Genomic DNA, 8,721 nt, shown 5'->3' with positions numbered 1-8,721 from the left:
TCTTTATTGGGGTCTACTTTGTACTGGATGGGATACGAGAAAATTCTTCAATATATCTCTTAATTTGAAGGCATTTTGTGATGCATTGTTCGAGCCTACCCTCCGAGCCTTTTGTAAAGGCGTTGAAACATCACTCCGCCACAATCCTTTTTTAAAACCGTCGCCTTCCTCCTGGTCGAGATACTCCGCTGGACAATAGCTACCATCGTGCATTTTAACGAAGTTGTGGAGGACAACGGTAGCTTTAACAATTTTTTCAGCAGATGCAGGGCTCATTTGCAAAGGACTTAAAAGTATTCTCCAACGGTAAGATAAAATTCCAAAGGCATTTTCAATTACGCGCCGTGCTCTGGACAACCGCTTGTTAAAAACTTGTCTGTCCAGAGGCAAGTTGGCTCCTTAATAAAATAAGTATGCATTTATTGAGGAAATCACTTTGTATAAATTATGTATACATACAAACCTGGATATGGTCTCATTAAAAATGACTTCAATGGAAACGCGTTATCACCAACAAAGTAGTGCGGGAAACTTATATCAGTGTCTGGTAATATACCGTTTTCAGGCAGATCCAGTTTTCCATTGTATACGAGTTTTCCAAAGCCTGAATTCCACAAAATGCCGCCATCAATCACTCTGCGAACCGTAAGCCCCGATATCTATACCAGTAAAAGTGTAATTGGCATCGCACACCGCCAGCAGAACAATAGAATACGTCGTAATTGTAAAAAAGGGAGCCCGGGTTTGATGGGCAAAATATATTGATGCGTTTACCATCAATCGCACCAATAGAATTAGGTAAATCCCACATTAAATAAAAGTCCGTGGCAATACGCTTCCATTCATCTTTCAGTGGAACTGACAAATAAACAGGACCAAGTATCTCCCACAAGACATCGCACGTTTCCCCAAAGATTTCTTTCATGGTGGAGAGCCCTATTTTAAAGGCGCAGGAATAAAATGGCTTACTCCCTCCGTGAGCCAAGTTGCTAAAATTGAAATTTATTTAATTATCATTTAATACCTGTAATGCTACTGCGCATCCACCTACGGAGGCAGCCTCCCAACCTAACTATAATGCAAGCAATGTGCCTGAGGATTAAGTATAAACGAAACTCTGGGGGAATAGATGGTCGGTTAGAATTTTTGCTTATTCGCTCTCTTATTAAACTAAGGAGCAAGTCGAATACAGGCTTTTCCATTCGAACTGCTTGCTTGAATTCCTCAGTGAATCCAAAATGCGTGCTAAAAAATCCATGGGTGTCACGATTTTGCAGAGCAGGTCGCACCCAACAACTACGAACTCCATAAATCCTCTTAAATCACTCTCTGGCTTCCAGCAACATCAATATAATCAGTATGACTTCTATAGTTTCCATTTTTATCAGTTTTTTTTGATTTTAAACTATCACAACACAAAATTTTTGTTTTCAACACAGCGAGACATTTGCCGCCAACAAACTACAGCTGATTTTTGTTTATATACATTAACGCTTACATTGCGGCGCCGCTCTACGTTCATTCACGTCACGTCAGTTTCATCCTTGAGCGTCACGTACGCAAAGTACTCATTCTGACGGGGCTATTAGTCCAAGAATTTTTTGCTGGTAAATTCTGGTAAATGTGTCAAACGATCAGCTGTGGTGTGTTTGGCAACCATATTGTAAACAAAAGAAAAGTGCACTCTGCTAATTCATGTTGAAAAGTATTTAATTACTTGTTTAAGTGGACTCTAATGAATTTGAAAGTAATTTATTTACATGTGTGAGCTGAGTGTGTTTACATAAAAAATAAGCAAAAGTTTACAACCAAAATTTGTAGGTTATGTTGAAGTTGACAGAAGCTACGATTTTTACTAGAAAGCGATCCCGTACTTTTCAATGTTAGTCTCTCGCTCTGAGCGAATTTTTATTTTTTGACAGTTTTACTAGTTTTAGTCCGAGGAATACGGGATTGCACCTTATAATAACGAGGTTTTAGTTTTTTAAACTATGACTTTTTACTTTAGTTAATACTTCGATATCAGTAAAACCCGCTTAAGTACTTCACGAAAAATGTCAGCTTTTTGAGGTACTTAGACGGGTTGGGTACTTAAAAGAACCCGCTTAAGTACCTCGATGCGGGTACTTAAAAGAACATAATTATTGATGTTGGTAATCTTTTTGTTAACTTACATATAACTTGAATAAAACATGAAAATTTAATGAAGTGTACGTAGTTTAAAACCAAGATCGTAGCATTATCTAAACACATAAACAAAAACTGTATAAAAAATCGATACAGCAATATTATGTAATTTTTACAAGACTTCCATTCTTTAAAGTCATTGATTATACATATTTATACATACATACAGTGTTGGAAATATCTATCATTTCGGACCAAATTCAAAATGATGTTGTTTGTCACTTATGCTTATATATTAATTTTTAAGGCTTTTCACTTAAAACATATAAACCTAAGCTTAAAATATTTTTAGAACACTGAAAAAGTGTAATATTGTGCAAGTTTCAAGTGGCTAAAAATTACCGTTGATTTTTTACCTCCCTTTTATTAGCTCGGGATGTAACTATGTAATATTGATGCGCCTAAAATATGCAGCGATTTCTATTCTCAAGTTACATACCTGATGACAGTACGAATGGAAATTATAAAAAAGGGGTTTTATTTTTTTAAACTATAATTTTATTATTTTAATCAATACTTCGATATCAGAAAACCCGATTAAGTACCTCACGAAAAATGTCAGCTTTTTGAGGTACTTAGACGGGTTGGGTACTTAAAAGAACCCGCTTAAGTACCTCGATGCGGGTACTTAAGAGAACATAATTATTGATGTTTTTAATCTTCTTATAAACTTACATAAATAAGTTCTTAAATAAAACATGAACATTTAAAGAAGTGTACGTAGTTTAAAACCAAGATCGTAGCATTATGTAAACACATAAACGAAAACTTTATAAAAAAGTCGATAAAGCAATGTTATGTAATTTTTACAAGAATTCAATTCTTTAAAGCAGGCCTTCCCAAAGTGGGTGACGCGGCACCCCAGGGGAGCGTATGCCTGGGGTGCCGCTAGTGGCTAGAGTATAATAGTGGTGCGGACAAATACACAACCAGTGTTGCCGCGCCCGAAAACAACCTACCAATCAATCTTGATTGTTTGGTATAAACACAGGGTTGCATATCCCATATTTAAATAGCAAAATTGGCCATTTAAGTGCAGACTAAATGTATGATCTGAAAATGAATAGTGGAAATTAATCAACAATCTCTACTTAAGTAGGTCATCTGAGATCTGGCCTAACAGTTGCTAAATTTGAAAACTATTACACATTCTTTCAGGCTTTCAACACATACTCCTATAACAGTTATGTGCCCTTTCGCTAGTTTTTTGTATGCATGTAAAAACGAGTTTGGCATCATGTTATTCATAATGTGCGTGTTGATCTTGTCACGCAAATGAAGGCACCTAAAGCTCTAAGTCGCCTCCGATCGGAAAATGGTTTTTATGAGAAGCGATTTCATGGCAGAAGTACACTCGGAGGTTTGAAAATGCGACGACCGCAGATCGGGAATTGCGTAGAGTAGGGATGCCCAAATCAGCACATATGTGTCGCGGGCGACTGCGCGTGCAAAGCTTTGCACAGCGGTGCTGGGCAAGCGCGGAAGCAAAAAGTTATCGGAAGGGGAAAACGAAGTCAACAGAATAGTGAGATTGTATGTGTGACAGTGATGGAAAATGAGTGTGCATTGTGCCATTTTCGGCCCTTTCGGAAGCAGCCGGCACCTTCAGCACAATCGATTGATTTTCGGCACTATTTTTGCGTAACTCAATGCAACTAATAAATAATTCTTTCGGATCCGCAATTAAAAATATTTTTTTTTACATTTAATCGTATGTGCTTAAACTGATAAATGATATAAACATAGAAACGCAAGCAGAAGAATCTCGCTTCCACATTCTGCATATGCGCTTAACATTTTTGCTTAAATAAATTTGTCGAAATTTCATCTCTAATGCAAATATTAAATATCATTTAATATATAATTTAGATTTAAATAATCATTTTTAGTGGTGGGCGAGTCCGAGATGTTTAAATGACCGAGAGAGTACTCTCAATGCTCGTAGATTTTTGAGAACTTTTTTCGTTGAAGGTCTTGCACTTTTTTTCCATACTGAAATTTGTGTACATCATTTATCATTGTCTAAGAAAAACTATAAAATAAAGCTTAATTTAAAATATTGGAATAGAAAACCACAACGCTACACGCGCATTCATCCATATAACATAAAATGCGAACGTTCGTTATATGGAAGAAAGTGCGCAACACCGCAAACAGAAACATTCAAAAAATCAATCAATTTTCTAGACACTTCAAATTTGCACGTTATTATACTAGAATGAATGGGCTACAAAAATGTTAACCCAAAACATGTCTACAAATTCTGAACAAAGACTGTGAAAATTTGATGAAACTTTGTTGATTTTTTCATTCTTTCAAGTTTCGATTTATTTGCAAGGTTTTTGTTTGTTATTGAGCTACAATTTTATAAAAAAAAATTATTAAAATTATTTAAAAAAATAAAATAAATACCGGGTGACCGTGTAATTTTGTCAAAGATGAAGACAATGATGATAAAACATTAATACACTATATAGGTCAGTTCATATTAATGAACATAAATTAGATCACTATCGATAAAATGGAAATCCTCAAAAGAAATTTTTAATTTCAACGCATGGAATTTACATACATTTTTTTACTTTCAACCCCCGAATTGCTCAATTACTTCTATTTCTGCAGTATCGCCAATAGGTAAATTGCATTTCCAAAGATTTTTTCAAAATAAATAGCGATGAGGGATATTTCACCCGCCGGTGATAAGAAATCGCAATCACCATAACGCACATCACTAATATTACTGTTCACAATCACGTTTACATTATAATTTCGTTTTGTAGCAAATATGAAATATAGGTATATCCATTTACTTAAATGTAAACGGATTAAGAATCAAAGTGCTACAAGAGATTTGAGCGTTTGGTACAAAAAGTATTTTTGATGTTGAAATTGTACTTAAATTGAAATTGTACTTTTAAAATTAATTGTAGTGAAAAAAGTACAATTGTACTTAAAATATCAACACTCTTTCACTGGCGCTGTAGTTGCTGCAGCGATGCCAGATTTGAGCGTACCCAATTTTTTACCGATAATAACTCATGCGAGGGATTTGGGTATTGGGCATTTTACAAGACTATTGGGAAGTATACATATCTGTGTTCGTATAGAATAGTAGCTTATGTCGGAAGACTGGCTTTGGTATAATAAACCATTCGCAGCATACGATTGCGAAATACTCACTGGCGCCGAGTCGTTGAAGAACTCTTAGAAAATAAACGTAAAAGACGGTAATGTTAATAGCGATGCTAGCAAGTCAATATTCGTATAAAGTTTCATAAAAAAATTCCTTGTGGTTTAAAGAATATAAGAAATGGTACATTTTACTAAAGCCAGCCTCTATACACTAATATTCTACATTAAGATGGAATTCATTTACTGAATAAAATGTGAGGAATAGGTAAATTAAATATGTTTTGCGTTGTTAGAAATGTATTGAAATTAATTTGTTATTAAAAACGTGAGGAAATGGATATGTATATACACTCTTTACTGAATCAAAAAAATTATTAAACATGATAATAAAAACTTGGCGCTTTTGGTTTGGAAGAATTGGCTTTTTCTGGTGGCCTGATGCCACACTGGCTCAGTTGTCGCAAAAGTACACATACATACATTTTTACTTGAAAATAAGTGTGTAGTGGTTAATATGTATACGTTGCCATCTCCGTACAGCTCACTTCGCCTCGCCTAGCACGCTCGCGTGCGCGCAGTTTGCCCGCGACGTCGACTGCGTGCACCTCTGCTGTGCATCCCTAGCGTAGAGCAACATTTGCTGGAACTTTATGTGGGATCCGGATGACAGTCTCCCTAAAATAAATTTAAAAAATTTATTCAAATAGTAACTCTTCTGACTATGAATTTTTGAGTAAAATTATCCTTTTTGAATAGTTATATTCAACAATTTTATTGAGCTCGAGGCCGTTTTAATTAAAAAACTATTGTAGACAAGCAACAATAATTTTTATTTTTTGAAAAAATGGTAGAGGTGATAGCTATTTCGGAAATCACCACATTTCGTCATCAGACTTCATTCAGTAGGATTCGAACCGACGATCCCACTGACTCAGCCAGTTGCCTACGCACTGTGCTAAGTTCGTCTTGTGAATTATTGTTGCTTTTTCCCACTTTTTCATTTGTTAAGCCAACACAATCAAGCGCAGCTATTCCGCTGCAATTCACACTTGATCATTTGGTTGTTGGTTTTGTTGGTTTTTGTTAATAATTATATTTTTTAAATGTTCAACTCTTAGGTGTGCTCGTCCTTAAGTTATTTGTTTTTTCTTATTTTATGGCCTTATGATAACTATATTTAACAAATTTTAATGAGCTCGAGGCCGTTTTAAATGAAAAACTATTGTGGACAAGCTACAATAATTTTTTATTTTTGAAAAAAATGGCCTCGAGTTCAATAAAATTGTTGAATATAATTGTTGTAAGGCCATAAAATCACAAAAAAAAATGTTACTATTTACATAGATAAAAATATTTAGCAAAGCGGAGAAAATTTTAACATTTTAAGACGCAGGAAAAACTTAAGCGATTTTGCTTAAATTTAAGCAGACAGCAGCGCTGTACACAACGCAAGCGGTTTGATCAAACTTCAACATGGCGGCCAGAAAATCAAAAAATTTAGATTTTTGTTAAAATTACCTTCAGCGTTTCATCAAACCCCATACAAAACACAAATAGCTTGCAGAACAGGGATATGTCGCTCTTAAGCGTTGTTCCCCAGTACGTTTTGTCAACGTAAAAGTGAATCAGAAAATTTTCAGAAAAATAGCCGAAAACGTACCCTTTTCACAACCACTTTCGGTACTTTTGTAGACCTAATCCGCGTTTCATCCACTTTTCTTCCCGTTTTTGGATCAATTTTCAGACTGTTTGCTGGCTGGGCTGTTCTCGTAACAAGCGCGGCAGCTTCGCGCACGTGTATATGTTACTTATTCTTTGGAACTTCACAATCCCACTCTCAAATCAACACGATTTTAAAGGCAGTCTTCTCGTGTTAGTGAGGTACCCATTCGCAATGCAAATCGAAGAAGAACGAAGTACTTCAGAACAGCGACGAAATTTTTAAAGCTATCGACAAATTTGTACAGAACAATGGTATGAAATGGAGCAAGTGTGCGGATATTTGCGGTGGTTGGAAAAACGAAAGGAGCGATGGCTAGGAGGAAGCAAGGGAAGAAGACGCCACGAGAAGTCCCTGTATGATCCCTCGGTATTCACTGGCGACTAGGAAGATGCCGCCACTAGATTTAAAACCCGTATTTGATGTCGCTGAGAAGATAACAGAGGCCTACGAATTTAAAATACATCTCTGGTTTTTTCCAGCTCGTCGAGATTATTTTATTGGGGATATGTATATTTTAGCATTTCTAGCAATTTGCATGAAAACCCCATAAATAAACAAAGTAGTTTGAAGTTAACGCTAAGAAAATTGATAACAGCCGGCTTCACTAGCAACTTCCACATAAAATTTAAAAAATTAAAATTATTTATCATATAAATTGCTTTCGTGAAATTGGCTATAAAAATTATTTTCTTAGCGTCAAGGCGCATTACCAGCGTTAACTTGGAAGGTTTAGAAAAAACCATTGTCGAATATTTTCCCAACATTGACTCTGAGGATGGCTTCAGCTGGATAACAAACCCGTTGTCATGTGGCCCGAAAAGTAAACCTACTGAGATGACCAATTAAGCTTTTGAAAACCTTCTGGACATCAGTGAAGACAGCACTTTGAATATTAAATACTACCACGGCAGCCAAGAGAGTTCTGGATGCAAGTGTATGCAGAAAACAGTGATGTTGGCAAGATTGCATTAAAAATACGACTGACTTTTAGGCCTTTATTATGAGTTGCATTCGATTTTCGATCTTCGCTGGTTATCGAAGATCGAACATCGAAAGTGAAATTATGAGCTATGCACCCGTGTCAAAATTTTCCTTGAGTAGCGAATTTTCTTTCGAATAGAATTTTGCTTTCGATGGTGAAGAGACATGTTAGAAAATTGTGAAAAATGTATGATTTTGCACTCGTTTTTTACTTTGTGGCGGCTAGACACTAATTTTAAACAATTTTTATTAATTTCATGCAGTTCTAACGTCGTGAATATTAAACACAAGTTCGAAGCCTGGTTTTACTTGTGAAAGAAAATCTCAATACTCAGCTGGCACGATCTCTGAGAACGAAATCGTAAGCTGTTGATAGTTTTAAAATATTTTAAATAGATTTGACTCACAAACGCCTCTTTAGACAGCCGGAAGTTTTTAATAAATCTGTAGACAAATTTCTTAAATATATTTGATATCAAAATATTTTCGAAAGACTACACTTAAACCCTCTTAAACATTTTCTACTCCTGGCCAGTTTACCAAGCTCTCATACTCTGACGAATCGTTGAAACAGAACTTCGTTGTACTTATTTTTACCACGTTTTTATAAACTCGCTTTCTTTTTTTTCATTTTAATTTGCACAAATTTACATATACAGGGTGTCCCAGAAGTAACGTGCCAAACTTTAGGGGAAGGT

General features: G+C 35.5%; 1 pseudogene; it reads right to left on the bottom strand.

Annotated features, from left to right (window-relative positions):
- Positions 1-777, bottom strand: LOC118736046 (annotated as a pseudogene).
- Between the last annotated feature and the right edge of the window lie 7,944 nt (positions 778-8,721).

This window comes from Rhagoletis pomonella, unplaced genomic scaffold, assembly GCF_013731165.1.
Source record: "Rhagoletis pomonella isolate Grant_MI unplaced genomic scaffold, Rhpom_1.0 Rhpom_scaffold_00003, whole genome shotgun sequence".
NCBI lineage: Eukaryota > Metazoa > Arthropoda > Insecta > Diptera > Tephritidae > Rhagoletis > Rhagoletis pomonella.
This window is presented reverse-complemented; position numbering and strand designations above follow the sequence as displayed.